General features: G+C 38.2%; 1 pseudogene; it reads right to left on the bottom strand.

The window, feature by feature from the left end:
- Positions 1-1605: 1605 nt before the first annotated feature.
- LOC106428499 lies at positions 1606-16206 on the bottom strand (annotated as a pseudogene).
- Between the last annotated feature and the right edge of the window lie 1263 nt (positions 16207-17469).

Below are 17469 nucleotides of genomic sequence, written 5' to 3'. Positions count from 1 at the left end.
TATAGATATCAAGATTTATTATAATATTTGAATCCAGAATTTTCTTATAGGCTTGGTAACAAATTAAATATCGCTTTTTATTTGAAAATTAATGATAATGTATCCCGTCTATCTTTAAAATATTCCAAAATTACTAGCATTTCTATAAATATGGAATGTAAGAAAATAGATGAAATGTAGAATTTTCAGAATATATTGAAAAGAATATCGTTTAAATATTGAACATGTATCTGATTATCAATATTTTAAAAAACTTATTAGATTGTTGATTTTATCATTTAGATTTGGTATTAGAAAGTTTTGTAAAAAAATCAAAACTGTCTTCATTTGTGCATATATATTATAATATAATAAAGGTGTGGAAGTTTGATTTTTATTGATTTGATGATAAACCTTGCTTCAATAGCTAAAACATTTCATGAAAGACTGTTTTGTTGGTTGATCCTAAAGATATATATATATATATATATTTCATGAAATCTACTTTTCGTGAATATTTGGTTTGATAATATATGATTACTCTTCGTGAAGCATTAAGTTATTCGAAAATGTCTTGTTTTATCCAAAATGAAATTGAAGTTATATTATATGTATGACATCACTTGAAAAATTAGATGTTAGATTTATATGGTATTGATCAAAAAAAGATTTATAATGCATAAGTGCTTTGTTTAAATAATTTTGCATGACTATATCATAAACAGTATTAACTGCTTACTATACTAAGAGTGTCAAGTATCCGCCACATTCAATTCTTACGTGATATATATGATAATAAATGTAGATGTATAGTTATTGTATTAATATATTAATTGTATCATTAGGTGTTATAGCTAAAATAAAAATACCTACAATAATGTATCATATATTGTAGGATTAAAAATAATAATTAGTTAATGAAAGGGTGCAACAATTTTGTTTAAGTAGATTTTTGGAAATGATTTCCCTTTTAATAATATAGATGTATCATATATTGTAGGATTAAAAATAATAATTAGCTAATGAAAGGGTGCAACAATTTTGTTTAATTAGATTTTTGGGAATGATTCCCTTTTAATAATATAGATAGATTACACAAAGTTTCAATACTATCTTTTTGCAACTATATTATTGTGGAATCATTGAATAAAAAGCTTTATAAGGCAATCAAAACCCCACTACAGAGCAAAGCCTTCCAACTTCAAATGGAGTACATTGTGTCGCCTCTAATGGCCGAAGGCCTCGCTCTCCGTGAAGCGGTCCTGTCTTGCCAACACATGGAACTGCGGAACCTTAGATTTGAGTCGGACTCTGCGCAACTCATCAAAAGTCTCACGACCGGCGATCCCATTGCAGAGTTGATTAGCGTTGTTTCAGATATTCGCAACTTAGCTGCTGAATTGGAATCTATTTCCTTTGTTTGGATACCTCGTGAGAGGAATGTAGAAGCCGATAGGTTAGCGAAAAGTGTTTTAAGTTTGTATGAACCTGTGGTTGTTGAGGAGGAGTTTAATGCCCCCAACTAACCTTTCGATATTAATCAAGTATATATGTGTTTCAAAAAAAAAAGTCAATCAAAACCGTTGGATATTTCTCTGTGATGGATGTATGATATGAGAAAGAGTCCACGACCATTGCAAGTGTCGATGCATTCATGCATGCTAGGCAGGTTAGTGTAACGAACTTACTAAATATCTTGTGATAATTTGTAAGGAAACTGATTTAGTGAAGCAAACAATTAAACGTGAATGTTAGTATGTTACAAGGTTTTTTCTGTTTCTCATAATCAAATCATTAGAGCTGGAGCATCTGGCCGCTTGGCTGCGACTGCATCTTCAAACACAGACAGTTCCTTGTATGACTCATAACACTTTGCAAGAGTCTGGTACGGTTCCTGTAGATGAAATCCATACACAAAACTAATTACAAACATGTTTTTTTTTTACAAAATTGTTAGAAGTAAGATACCGCGTTATGAGAAACATTGAAGAAACAGTTATATTATTACCACGTCGATCTTGAATTTGATCATAGCTCCATGGACTTGGGCTACTAGAAAAAGATCAGCCTGAAAAAAGTCAACGGTTCCATAGTTTTTAAACCTATCAATATGCTTTTCGAATCTTAGATAAAAAAGAGTTACTATAGAGGAGTTAAAGCAATATACCAGGTAAATCTCATCACCAGTTGCATATTTTCCAACGCAATTCACCAAGAGTATCTCCAAAGCTGAGAGACATATATGTCACTACAAGAAAACAGCGGTATTCTGACGGACATTCCGACGGAAAATGAAATCCTCGGAATATCCCGAGGAATTTTCGGAGGAAATCCAGAAATTCCGAGGAAACACAAAATTGGGTTTCCTCGGAATATACCGACGGAATTCCGAGGAAATATCAATCCGTCGGAATATTCCGAGGAAATTCCGAGGAAAAATGTGTTCCTCGGAAAAAACCAATGAATTCCGAGGAAATATTATAGCCGTTGGAGAGCCGTTGGGGGATTTTACAAAATTCCGAGGAAATTCCGACGAACTAGCCTTTTCCGTCGGAATTCCGTCGGAATTTTCTCGGTCTGTCGGCAGGATTTAAACTATAAATACAAGCACTCCTCTTCCTCTTCATTCACTCCATATCTTCATCCTCCCTCTTACTCTATTTACACACGAATTTGATTCATAAAAAATATGTCTTCTTCAAATTATTTTCGTTCTTGGATCGATCGACCTAATTTGGATCCGAACACGAGATTGCTTACGGAAGAATACCAACGAGGTATAACCGAATTCATGGGGTTAGTTCACCGACAACCGGAAGCAAAAACAGGTATGTTAAGATGTCTTTGCTCTAATTGTAAAAATAGAAAGGTTATTAAAGAGTAGGATGTTTGGACTCATCTATATTTGAGTGGATTTACACGAAGTTACAAAATTTGGTATCATCATGGGGAAACTGATTATGAACATGGTACTACTAGCGAACCTCAGCCAGCGGTTAGATTAGAAGAACCAATTAGAACGGATGTAGATTATGGTGTAGGTACTGAGCAGATGGTAAATGATTATTTTAGAGGGCAAGATTTACCCAATGCACAAGCTAGGAGATTTTATGATATGTTGGATGCTGGAAAGCAACCATTGTACGAAGGTTGCAGAGATGGTCATTCAGCTTTATCATCTGCTACAAGATTGATGGGCATTAAAACAGATTATAATTTGGCTGAAGACTGTGTGGATGCGATTGCTGATTTTGTAAAAGGTATTCTACCCGAGGATAATGTAGCTCCTGGTTCATACTACGAGGTTCAGAAACTCGTAGCTGGTCTTGGTTTATCGTATCAGGTAATAGATGTATGCAGCGACAACTGCATGATTTATTGGAGGACGGATGAACAGCGGGTTACATGCAAATTTTGTGGAAAGCCTCGTTATAAAGATATGAGTGGAAGAGTTCCAGTGCCATACAAAAGGATGTGGTATTTACCTTTGACGGAAAGGTTTCAGAGGTTGTATCTGTCTGAACGCACAGCGCAACCAATGAGATGGCATGCGGAGCACTCAACAGATGGTGAGATCAGACATCCTTCAGATGCAAAAGCGTGGAAGCATTTCCAATCAAAGTATCCCGACTTTGCGTATGAGAGAAGAAATGTCTACCTTGGATTATGTACTGATGGTTTCAGTCCGTTTGGCAAGAGTGGAAGACAGTATTCTCTATGGCCCGTCATTCTTACACCATACAACCTACCCCAAACTTGTGCTTGCGACGAGAGTTTTTGTTTCTCTCGATTCTCGTTCCCGGACCAGAGCATCCTAAGAGATCGCTTGATGTGTTTCTTCAGCCACTAATATATGAGTTGCAACAACTATGGGCTCAAGGTTCTGAAACATACGATGTTTCGTGTAAAGAAAACTTTCAAATGCGGGCAGTACTAATGTGGACAATAAGTGATTTTCCAGCATATGGTATGTTGTCTGGATGGACAACGCATGGAAGGCTATCATGTCCATATTGTCAAGATAACACTGATGCTTTCCAACTAAAACACGGAAGGAAAACGTGTTGGTGTGACTGTCACAGGAGATTCCTACCACCTGATCATCCATATCGTAGGATTAGGAATTTGTTTACGAAGAACAAGAGGGTGTTTGACAGTCCACCTCCGGAAACTTGTGGGAAAGATTTGAAGATACAACTAAGAGATTTTGGTGCAGAAAGGACGCCAGACGTCGGTGGACATGAGCGTTTTCCGGTAGATGCTGTTGGAGAACTACATAACTGGCACAAAAAAAGTATTTTCTGGGATCTGCCATACTGGGAGGATCATCTGCTAAGGCATATTTTAGATGTCATGCATATTGAGAAGAAATTTTTTGACAATCTCATGAACACGATCCTTAATGTTCAAGGTAAAACAAAGGATAATTTGAAGTCAAGACTGGATTTAGTTGATATATGTGCTCGTTCAGAACTTCATGTTGATGAGAATGGTAGGGCTCCTTTTCCCATATACCGACTTGATGCATAGGGAAAAGATGCGTTCTTTGATTGGATTTCAAACGATGTGGAATTTCCAGACTGTTACGCATCAAATTTGTGTAGCTGTATCGACAGAAAGGAAGGAAAGTTTACTGGCTTGAAAAGCCACGATTGTCATGTAATGATGCAGCGCCTCCTTCCGTTCGCCTTCAAGGAACTATTAGCACGAAATGTTCATGAAGCAATTGCAGGGATAAGTGGTTTCTTTCGCGATTTATGCACGAGATCAGTGACTCTTGAAGGTATTGAAAATTTGAAGACTAACATAGCCGTGATTCAGTGCAACCTTGAGAAGATATTTCCTCCCTCATTTTTTGATGTTATGGAGCATCTTGTTATTCACCTGGCAAGAGAATTGGAACTTGGTGGTCCTGTGCAGTATAGATGGATGTATCTGTCTGAGCGGTATATGTTCCATTTGAAGAAGATGGTGAAAAATTTAAGTAGGGTGGAAGGTTCTATAGTCGCACAGATGATCAATGAAGAAACTTCAAACTTTGTCGAAAACTACTTTCCATTTGGTGTTACATCAGTAAATTCGAGGCGGAAGCTGCAATATTATGATCCTTTCATTCTTGCTTCTCAGGTCGATCAGGTAATTAAATGTTAATTATTCAGAATGATTCATCATCATGTGTATTAATTTATAATTTTTCTAAATGTTACAGGTTTGTTATATCAAGTACCCCCGGGTAAGGAACAGAGATGATCCATGGGTTACTGTTACAAGACTCAACCCGAGAGGCCGAGTTCAGGAAAGTTCTGAGCTGGAAGACCCACTACAACCAAGCACATCCGACAACTTAAGTGCAGCAGAAGATTTAGCTGGAGTTGGCCTTGTAGTCGATTTAACCAACTTCGGAGAGGAAGCCTTCGTTCACGTAGAGGATGAACCAGTGATTGGAGAGTTTCACCAAGATCCAGATTCAGATTCATCTGGTGATGATGACTCGGAAACAGACTACCATTGATTTTTTTTTTTTTTAAGAAATACCGAGGGGATGAGAGTTCTGAGGTTTTGATCCAAAAAGTTCGGGTTTTGCCTTATAATTATGTTTCCCGCACACGCATCGATCGATGCGTTTTTGTACAAATACGGATCGATCGATGCGTTTAAAAAAAGGCTCCCGAGATTTTGTTCGATCCATCGATGGGATAATCTAATCGATCGATCACATTGTTACGCTTTGGTCCATCTTAGTGATCGATCGATGCGTTTTCGGACATATATCCATCGATCGATCCGTTTATAAAAAAACTTACACGATTTTCCGAGGACATTCCGAGGAACGTTTGAGATTCTCGATCGATCGATGGGATAATCTAATCGATCGATCACATTGTTACGCTTTGGTCCATCTTAGTGATCGATCGATGCGTTTTTGGATATATATACATCGATCGATCCGTTTATAAAAAAACGTACGAGATTTTCCGAGGACATTCCGAGGAACGCTTGAGATTCTCGATCGATCGATGGGATAATCTAATCGATCGATCACATTGTTACACTTTGGTCCATCTTAGTGATCGATCGATGCGTTTTTGGATATATACATCGATCGATCCGTTTATAAAAAAACATACGAGATTTTCCGAGGACATTCCGAGGAACGCTTGAGATTCTCGATCGATCGATGGGATAATCTAATCGATCGATCACATTGTTACGCTTTGGTCCATCTTAGTGATCGATCGATGCGTTTTTGGATATATATACATCGATCGATCCGTTTATAAAAAAATTTGACGTATTGAAACCCCAAACACTAGTTCCTCGGAATATTCCGACGGAATTCTGAGGAAGAAGAGGGTTTCCTCGGAATTCCCTTGGAATAATCCGAGGAAATTCCGAGGAAATAAGGTTTTTAAACCGAAAACAACGTTTTGCGGTTTGAATAACACCTATATAACCCTTATTAAGTGTCTTAAGTTCATTATGAAGTCAAAAATTTGTTACTTACCGTATAATTAACACTTTTCTGATTGTATGAACGAAATCCCACAACATAAGAGAAACACTTATACCTTTTAATGAACGGTAAAGCGAATACTTTCAATTAGTTTTGAAATTTGTTATTTCATGGTTTATGCTCATCTATACAAAGAATCCTCAATGGTATGCATTACAATTGTATAAGAAATGAAATACGGCAAAAAAAATAGATGTTTTGAAACCCCAAACACTAGTTCCTCGGTATTTCCTCGGAATATTCCGAGGAAATTCCGACGGATATTTTACTATCCGTCGGAATTTCCTCGGAATATTTTTATTTTACCGGGCAAATATTTCGCGAAAATTGAAATCGGAATTCCGACGGATAATGTCCGTCGGACCCTAGGTTTTATAACCACGAGCCCCTTCTTCTTCCCCATTTCTCTCTTCTTCCTCTGCGCGACTCCTCTCTTCTCTCCGGCGATTTCCCCCTGAAATCCGACGATATCTCCGGCGATCTCCCCCTTCTCTTACACAAATCATGTAAGGACCCTATCCCACTCTCTTAGGTTCTATTTGTTAGCTTTTTGTGTAGTTTTGATAGATTTTTGTTAGGGTGATTGGTTAGGATTGTGATTTGGTTGTATAATAGGTTTAGAATTGTGATTTGGTTGAATAATTTGTTTTGTTGAATTGATTTAGAATTTTTTTATAATTTTCGTTTATTTTTTTTGTATTTATAAAATCGATTTTTGTATATAAAATCGATTTTTGTATTTTACAAAACAATTTTTCTATATAAATTCGATTTTTTGGATTTTACAAAATCTTTTTTGTATATAAATTCGATTTTTTGGATTTTACAAAACATTTTTAATATCTATACAACTTTTTTGTGATTAAAAACTATTATTTGGGATTTAAAAATATTTTTAATATATATATATTATTAAAACTATTTTTTGTAATTATTAAACTATTTTTTATTTATTAAAACTATTTTTTGTTTATTAGAACTATTTTTATATATTTATTAAATATTTTTAATATCTATAAATCTTTTTTGTGATTAAATTATTTGGGATTTTTTTTTTAAAAAAAAATAATTTATATGTTTCTGTATTTATTAAATATATTTTTTTAATTTACAGGTCTCATGATGATCAAACCCGGCCTCGACAGCGTCGTGGTCGTGGTGGTACAGGGAGTCTGTCTCGGGATTTCAGCCATTTTCAGGATTCCCCTCCGCCCCACAGCTCCAACCAAACATCTCCCTCTGCTGCACCCGCTCCTGCTCCTCTCGCTCCCGCTGCTGCATCCGCTCCTGCTCCTCCGGGTCCTCCGGGAGTGATGAGTGTTGCGGAGTTGGTTCAACAGCCCGGTCGTGACCATCTTCCGTATCTCACTCCGTATCCACATGGACGGGGTCAAACATGGTAATTAAACATTTTTTTTCTTTAAATTTGGATTCATTATTAACCGTTTGTTCTTTTTATTAGGTTCAACCGATCCGGGAACGGGATCAGCGCATGGATCAACCGTATGATGTACTCGGCCCTCGACAGGGGACATCCGACTTTCACTCACTTCCCTACCGACAAGCAGGTTCTGTGGTTTCGTCAGTTTGCGGTAAGTATTCTAATTTTTTACTTATATTTTTAATCTTTAATATAAATTTTCTACTAATTGTGTTTTTTTTTCAGCAAGAGTTCAACTGGAATTCCGATGAGACGCTCTTTATCTATCACCACTTCGCCCATAAAGTTATGGACAACTATGGGAAGCAGATCCACGAGTGGAAGAAGAAGTGGGAAATCAATAAGGTTCGATTTAATTTATTAAACAATTTTTTTAATTTATTTAACTATTTTTTAATTTATTAAACTATTTTTTTTTTTTTTTATTAAAAGGTCCCAAAGTCGATGAACGACACGGTCTGGAAGGAGTTGTGTGCGCATTGGGATAAGGAAGAGACGAAAGAAACTTCTTCCACCAACTCCACCAACCGCAGGAGCGACCGTAAAGGGAAGGGCATCTACAAGCATAACTTGGGTGCTCAATCTATTGCCACTCTGGGAGATCGCATTGTAAGTTCAACCGCTTTTTCTTCAATTATTTGAGTTTCAGAATTTTAATTTATTGTGCATTTCTTCTAATTTCTAATGTTTCTTTAATTTATGTTTTTTTTCAAGGCGGAAGAAAATGGTGGCGAGCCGGTTGTTGATCTCGCCCTAATGAGGAGGGCGTATACCAACAAGAAGACCGGCCAGATTGATGACGGTCTTGTGAGGGACGTGGTCGACCTGGTCCAAACTCAGGTGGTAGACGAAGTGTCTCAGCTTCAAACCGAGGATGACGCTTCGACGGCTTCGACCAACTTGTCCCGGTTTCGAATCAACGAAATCGTTGAATCCGTAAGTTCTTTTTTTTTTAAAGTTCAATTCATTTATTTCTTGGTTTAAATTTGTAAATTTGGCTATTTTCTATTCAGTCGGTTCCAAAGAAGAAGGGACGTTTGGTCGGTTTGGGTCGTCGCACCCGGTCGGTTCCTCTTTCTTCTGCACCACCGCCCTTTGTTGATCCAGAAGTACTTACGGCTCAGTTGAAGGACAAGGATGATCGCATATCTTTGTTGGAGACCCAGATGGCGGCTCAACAGGCGGGCTATGAGGCACAGAGGAGGCTGAACCAGCAAATGATGGAGACGATGCAGAGGATGTACCCGAACGAGGTGTTCCCGGACGTGCCAGACCCGTAGTTTTTTTTTTTCCAAAAACTCGGAATGTTTTATTTTTATTTGTGAAACTTTAAATATTAATTAATATGATTTCAATTTTAATTTTAATTTTTGATATTTTCGAATTTAAATTTCAAAAATTTTATTTTTTTAAAAAAATTAATATTTTTTACATTCCGAGGAAATTAATTATATTTTTTACTCGATTGATCGATGCGTTTTTGGACATAAATCCATCGATCGATCTGTTTATAAAAAAACGTTAGGAATATACCGAGGGACATCTTCCTCGGAATATACCGAGGGACACCTCTCCTCGGAATATACCGAGGGACCTGTTCCTCGAAATATACCGAGGGACATGTTCCTCGGAATATACCGAGGGACATGTTCCTCGGAATATTCCGAGGAAGATTTCCCTCGGTATATTCCGATCGATCGATGGATATATGTCCAAAAATGCATCGATCGATGAATTTCCGAGGAAATATCCCGACGAAATTCTCCCTCGGTATATTCCGAGGAGATTTCCGACAAACTAGTGATCCTCGGAATTTCCTCGGAAATTTGTTTCCTCGGAATTCCGTCGGAAAATTCCGAGGGATTTCCGAGGAAAGAAGAAATTCCGAGGAACTATTTCCGAGGACTTGTTTCGTCGGTATGTCGTCGGAATAACATTATTCTGACGAAATTCCGACGATTTTTTCCCTCAGTATCCGTGTGTAATACTATCAATTTTCTTTTGGTGTAAGTAATACTATCAATTATTAGAAAAGATTTCACCAAAATCTCAACTAAAACATTTTTAACAACAAGTCTCTTGGTTCTTAATTATGTTACCTGTATATCCTTTTCTGATAGCGTTATTAACCCAAGCAATCTTCTCTTCACCGTTTGTCTTTTCCTCGATGTACCTCTATATGTACAACAACAAAGAAACAAAAACGTAGCTTGTCATATTATATCATTAAACAAACAATGATAAGAGTTTAAGAAGTCTGAAGTTATAATCAGTTTCATGTCCTTACAATAACAGCTAGATTCTGATGTGGCTGTATACCAGAGGAGATAATACTCGCAACCTGAAATATTTTTTTTTTAAAAGAACCAATACTTTTACTTTCGTTGTATGCATACAGTTTGTAGTATTTCTTGAACCAAAAGATACCTGGTAATTTAGAGCTCGTTTATGGAGGTCACGAGGTAACAACGGTGGTTCAGGATTACTTCTCATCTAGATACTGTCAATCAAGAAAACCACATTGTTTGATGAAAACTTTCCATTGAATAATTCACAAAACGAACATAAATGACTGATTTTAGTTTACTTACCATAATAATGGCAAAAGAATCAGTAATCACAACCTCTCCATCAACAAGCGCAGGCACAGTACCCATTGGATTGATCTTCATGAAATCTTGAGGATCAAATAAATTATTTTACGCTTTGAGATGTTTTAAAGGTTTCGTTTTCCAAAGTATAATAATTTAAATGTGCAACGTAAAAAATTATATCGACTAATAAATACATATCTAAGTTATCGGAGGACACTTTAAAACATAAGACTTCATTTCTCATAATTTATACTAATCTATACATTTCATATTCACACACATACACATTCACGAAGTACGGTCTAGCCTAATACATAGTACATTTTTTTCTAATATAAATTCTTCAGTTCCGCTATTTTTTTTCCTTGAGTCTGAGAACAAACCAAACGATTGAAAATGGAATCTGTTAAAGATCACATGTTAAATGTTGACGGTGATGGACGGTGAAAGGGTTGTTACGTGGAGACATAGTGATAGCAAAGTCAAAAAGGAAAGGCTTGGCCACTTTGTCAACAACAACTTCTCACCAAACTCTCGTAAGCTCTCCTATAAATACATGATGTCTCTCATTGTTCAGTTGCATCCCAAAATCAAAATCACAGAGAGAAGTGAGGAAGAAGAAGAACGTGAGAGAGAGAGAAAAAAAAAAATTTCTTTTTTTTTACGGATATTTGGGATCGGGTTGAGAGAAAAATATTTAGAGAGTTTGGGTATTTTCTCCTATTATAACGAGAAAATTATTAATCGATTTCTCCGTTATAATTGAGAGGTTGTAACTCCTATTATTTTTCTCGTAATAAATTCTTCTACCTTGTCTGTGGTTTTTACCCTTTGGGGTTTTCCACGTTAAATCTGGTGTTCCATTTATTACACTATTTCTCAAATTATTAGCTGCGACCCTGCTCTATCCGGTCCAGTTTTACAACAAGTGGTATCAGAGCATAGGTTCTGGAAGAAGCAATGGCGGCAAAATTTGAGATCGAAAAATTCAACGGCAGTAACTTTGCGCTGTGGAAGTTGAAGATGAAGGCTATCTTGAGAAAAGATGGTTGTTTAGCGGCCATTAGTGCAAGACCGGCTACATACACAGATGATGATAAATGGAACGAGATGGATGGGAATGCTATGGCAAATCTTCATCTTGCCCTTGCAGATGGAGTGTTGTCAAGCATAGAGGAGAAGAAGACTGCAAAGGAGATATGGGATCACCTTGCAAAATTGTACGAGGCCAAATCGCTGCACAATAAAATTTTCCTCAAGAGGAAGCTTTATACCCTTCGAATGGGAGAATCTACTTCAGTGACGGAGCACATCAACACCTTGAATACTTTATTTTCTCAACTCACTTCGTTGAGTTATAAAGTAGAATCACAAGAACGTGCTGAGCTTCTACTTCAAAGTCTACCAGATTCATATGATCAACTCATCATCAACTTAACAAATAATGTCTCCACCGACAGTCTAGTCTTTGACGATGTTGCAGCTGCGGTTCTAGAAGAAGAAAGTCGGCGCAAAAGTAAGGAAGACAGACGAGAAAATTCTCAAATAGAGGCATTGACGGTGATGAGAGGGAGATCAATGGAACATGGCTCAAGTGGGAGTCACAAACATGGTAGATCAAAGTCAAGAAGTAAGAAGACTTTTAAATGCTACCACTGTGGCAAGAAGGGTCACTTGAAGAAGGATTGTTGGGAATTGAAGAATTCCAACCCTCAAGGAAATGTCGCAAACACTTCAGATAATGGATATGCGCTATGTTGTGAAGCAGCAATTTCAAGCGAAAATAGAAGAAGGTTCGCTGATATATGGTTGTTCGACTCAGGAGCTACATATCACATGACCTCTAGAAGAGAATGGTTCCATCATTATGAACCCATCTCAGGAGGATCTGTGTACAGTTGCAATGATCATGAACTTAAGATTGTTGGCACTGGATCCATTCAACTGAAGATGTATGATGGTACAGTTTGTACTATTCATGAGGTGCGACACGTGGAAGGCCTGAAAAAGAATTTACTATCTGTGGGGCAACTTGATGATCTTGGTTGCAAAGTTGAAGTTCAAAATGGTACTCTAAAAGTAATTAGAGGAGCACTTGTGCTTATGAAAGGAGAGAAGATAGCTGCGAAGTTATACATGTTAAGAGGAGAAACTCTGTCAGAATCAGAAGCATCTGTTGCTTCAAGCAGTTCCAGTGAGAAAGCTACTACGGTGTGGCATCAGAAACTTGGGCATATGTCTGAACAAGGCATGAAAATTCTTGCAGAGAAGAAGTTACTTCCGGGTCTCACAAAGGTATCACTATCCTTTTGTGAGCATTGTGTGACAAGCAAGCAGCATCGGTTGAAGTTTAGCACGTCAAATTCTAGAAGTAAAGTTATTCTAGAATTGGTTCACTCTGATGTGTGGCAAGCACCAGTTATATCACTAGGAGGAGCGAAGTACTTTGTGTCCTTCATCGATGACTACTCCAGGAGATGTTGGGTGTATCCTATCAAGAGTAAGGCAGATGTGTTTTCAGTTTTCAAAGTTTTCAAAGCACGGGTGGAACTTGAATCTGAGAAGAAGATAAAGTGTGTGAGGACAGATAATGGAGGTGAATACACTGGTCATGTATTTAGCCAATTCTGTAAAGTAGAGGGCATCAAAAGGCAGTTCACTACATCATACACTCCTCAACAAAATGGAGTGGCAGAGCGGATGAACAGGACTCTGTTAGAAAGAACAAGAGCAATGTTGGGAGCTGCAAGCTTAGAAAAGAAATTTTGGGCAGAAGCAGTCAACACCGCCTGTTATGTGATAAATCGGTCGCCATCAACTGCAATTGAGCTTAAAACACCGATGGAGATGTGGACAGGAAAGCCCGTCGACTATTCAGACCTCCATATATTCGGGAGTCCAGTGTACGTAATGTACAATAACCAAGAAACAACAAAGCTAGATCCAAAGTCTAGAAAGTGTGTGTTCTTGGGATATGCTGATGGAGTAAAGGGGTATCGTATGTGGGATCCCACTGCCCACAAGGTTATAATCAGCAGAGATGTTATCTTCACAGAAGATAAGAAGATCGAAGAAGAAAGAAGCAAATCAAAAGAAAGGTCAGAGACTATAGCAGTACAAGTGGAAAAGGAGAATTCTTCTGGAGCAACACCAGAACACGAGGAAGCCGAACCTGCCGAGTTGGAAGAAGAACTTGGTAAAGGAAAACGTGTAAGAACTACACCAGCTTGGCACGAGGATTATGATCTGAGCTGCAACGTTGCATATTGTCTTTTAACTGAGGACGGAGAGCCATCAAATCTCCAAGAAGCAATGAGCAGTCCAGATGTTTCTCAGTGGATGGAAGCAATGCAAGAAGAAATTGAAGCTCTACATAAAAATAAAACTTGGGAGCTCGTACCATTACCGCAAGGAAGAAAAGCCATTGGAAACAAATGGGTCTATAAGATCAAGCGAAATGGTGATGACCAAGTGGAGCGGTATCGTGCTAGATTGGTGGTGAAAGGATATGCTCAGAAAGAAGGCATTGACTTCAATGAAATTTTTTCACCTGTGGTTCGACTTACAACAGTTCGGATACTGTTGGCAATGTGCGCTACATTTGACTTACATCTAGAGCAACTAGATGTGAAAACAGCGTTTCTTCATGGAGATCTTGAGGAAGAAATTTATATGCTCCAACCAGAAGGTTTTGAAGAAAAAGAAAAGGAGAACTTGGTTTGCAGGTTAAACAAATCTCTGTACGGTCTAAAGCAGGCGCCAAGATGTTGGTACAAGAGATTTGATTCCTTCATCATGAGCCTTGGATATAGCAGACTTCATGCAGACCCTTGTGCATATTTCAAGAGGTTTAGTGAAACAGAGTTCATTACTCTGCTGTTATATGTAGACGACATGTTGATAGCAGGCCCCAACAATGATCGTATCAATGAATTGAAGGCACAGTTGGCTAGGGAGTTCGAGATGAAGGACTTGGGACCAGCAAACAAGATTCTAGGGATGCAAATTCACCGAGACAGAAATAATAGGAAGATTTGGCTGTCACAGAAGAATTATTTGAAGAAAATCTTGCGGAGGTTCAACATGCAAGATTGTAAGCCAATCTCTACCCCACTTCCTATTAATTTCAAGTTATCCTCCGTATGAGTCCTAGCAGTGAAGAAGGAAGGATGGAAATGTCTCGAGTACCGTATGCATCAGCAGTGGGGAGCTTAATGTTCGCAATGATTTGTACACGACCAGACATTGCACAAGCAGTGGGAGTAGTAAGTCGGTACATGGCGAATCCTGGCAAAGAGCATTGGAATGCCGTAAAGAGGATTTTACGGTACATTAAAGGAACCTCGGATGTTGCATTAGGTTATGGAGGATCAGACTTTGTTGTCAGAGGCTATGTTGATTCAGATTATGCAGGCGATCTAGATAAAAGCAAATCCACAACCGGTTATGTGTTTGCACTCGCTAGCGGAGCTGTAAGTTGGGTTTCAAAACTACAGTCAATTGTGGCTACATCGACAACCGAAGCAGAGTATGTAGCAGCTACACAAGCTAGTAAAGAGGCGATGTGGTTGAAGATGGTAATGGAGGAACTCGGGCACAAACAAGAGAAAATTTCTCTTTTTTGTGACAGCCAGAGTGTCGTGCATCTTGCAAGAAATCCAGCCTTTCATTCAAAAACCAAGCACATACGAGTCCAGTATCACTTCGTTCGTGAGAAAGTGGAAGAGGGCACGGTGGATATGCAGAAGATTCATACAAAAGAAAACGTAGCAGATTTTATGACGAAAGCAGTCACTACTGACAAATTTATTTGGTGTCAATCCTCTTGTGGCCTGAAGGAGACGTAAGCAACATGGAATGACAAGGTAGAAAGAATGGTGTGAAGATCCGATTGATCCTCAATCAAATCTTCAAGTGGGAGATTGTTAAAGATCACATGTTAAATGTTGACGGTGATGGACGGTGAAAGGGTTGTTAAGTGGAGACATAGTGATAGCAAAGTCAAAAAGGAAAGGCTTGGCCACTTTGTCAACAACGACTTCTCACCAAAAGCTCTCCTATAAATACATGATTTCTCTCATTGTTCAGTTGCATCCCAAAATCAAAATCACAGAGAGAAGTGAGGAAGAAGAAGAACGTGAGAGAGAGAGAAAAAAAAAAATCTTTTTTCTTACGGATATTTAGGATCAGGTTGAGAGAAAATTATTTAGAGAGTTTGGGTATTTTCTCCTATTATAACGAGAAAATTATTAATCGATTTCTCCGTTATAATTGAGAGGTTGTAACTCCTATTATTTTTCTCGTAATAAATTCTTCTACCTTGTCCGTGGTTTTTACCCTTTGGGGTTTTCCTCGTTAAATCTGGTGTTCCGTTTATTACACTATTTCTCAAATTATTAGCTGCGACCCTGCTTTATCCGGTCCTTTTTTACAACAGAATCTACCAACCTAGGTCAAACTGCTCTCCCTTGAGCAAGTTCACTGGTATATATTCATATTCAATCCCTATAAGAAAAAACTTGAACGTCAAAGAACATCTATAGATCCAAGAAAAAACAATTACAAGATGCAAAAAATATTTGAAACAATGTGGCGAGACCTTTTAAACTGAGGGTTATACGCACACGATGGCCACAAGAGCTTCTCCAGTAAGAGTATAGCTTAAGCTTCTCCTTCATTTCTTCGCTGGTACACGCCTGACACTACAAGAAAACACACCGAATTCCGACGGAGGTTCCGACGGACACCAAGGTCGTCAGAAATTTGTGACGGAATACTGACAAATTTCCGACCAAATCCAAAAAAATTAAGTCGTCGGAATTCCGTCGGCCATTTCCGACGGAATTCCGACGAAATATGGTTCGTCGGAATTTTCCGACGACTTTTCGACGACATTCCGATAAAAAATGTAACCGTTGTAGTCGTCGGAAGTTCGTCGGTACATTCCGACGAATTTCCGACGACATTCCGATTAACAGCAAAGTCGTCGGAATTCCGTCGGTATTTTCCGACGGAATTCCGATGAACCATGTGACCGTTGCCGACAAATATATATGACCGTTGTATAGCCGTTTGAGATTGGACAATTCCGACGGAATTCCGACGGAATGCTTTACATCCGTCGGAATTTCGTCGGAAAGTCGTCGGAGGTCCGTAAGCAATTTCCTATAAATACAACCCCTCCTCATTCAACTCATTCACACTTCATTCTCTCTTCATTCTCTTTAGTCATAACAATTCCGTGAAAATCATGTCTTCAGAAGTTTATTATCGTTCGTGGATGGATAAACCTCATTTGGATCCGAACACCAATTTGCTTACGGAAGAATACGTTCAAGGGATTGGAGAATTCATGAGGCTTGTTCAACAGCAACCGGATGCAAAAAGTGGTATGTTAAGATGTCCCTGCTCTTCTTGCAATAATAATAAGGTTATAAAAGAATTTGATGTTTGGACTCATTTGTATATGAAAGGGTTTTCACGTAATTATAAAGTTTGGTACCTTCATGGGGAAACTGGTTATGAATATGGTAGTACTAGCGAACCTCAGCCTGTTAGTGAACCTCAGCCTGATATTAGGTTAGAAGAATCTAGAACGGATATAGATTATGGTGTAGGTACTGAGCAGATGGTACATGATCATTATAGAGGGGAAGAACCAAACCCCGAGTCTAGGAGATTTTTTGACATGTTGGATGCAGGAAAACAACCTTTGTATCAAAATTGTAGAGATGGTCATTCAGTCTTATCATCTGCAACTAGATTAATGGGTATTAAGACAGACTATAATTTGGCTGAAGAATGTATGGATGCGATTACTGATTTTGTCAAAGGTATTCTACCTGAGGATAACCTTGCACCGGGTTCATACTACGAGGTTCAGAAACTTGTTGCAGGTCTTCAACTACCGTATGAAGTGATAGATGTATGTATTGACAACT

This window comes from Brassica napus, chromosome C2 (genome assembly GCF_020379485.1).
Source record: "Brassica napus cultivar Da-Ae chromosome C2, Da-Ae, whole genome shotgun sequence".
Lineage (NCBI taxonomy): Eukaryota > Viridiplantae > Streptophyta > Magnoliopsida > Brassicales > Brassicaceae > Brassica > Brassica napus.
This window is presented reverse-complemented; position numbering and strand designations above follow the sequence as displayed.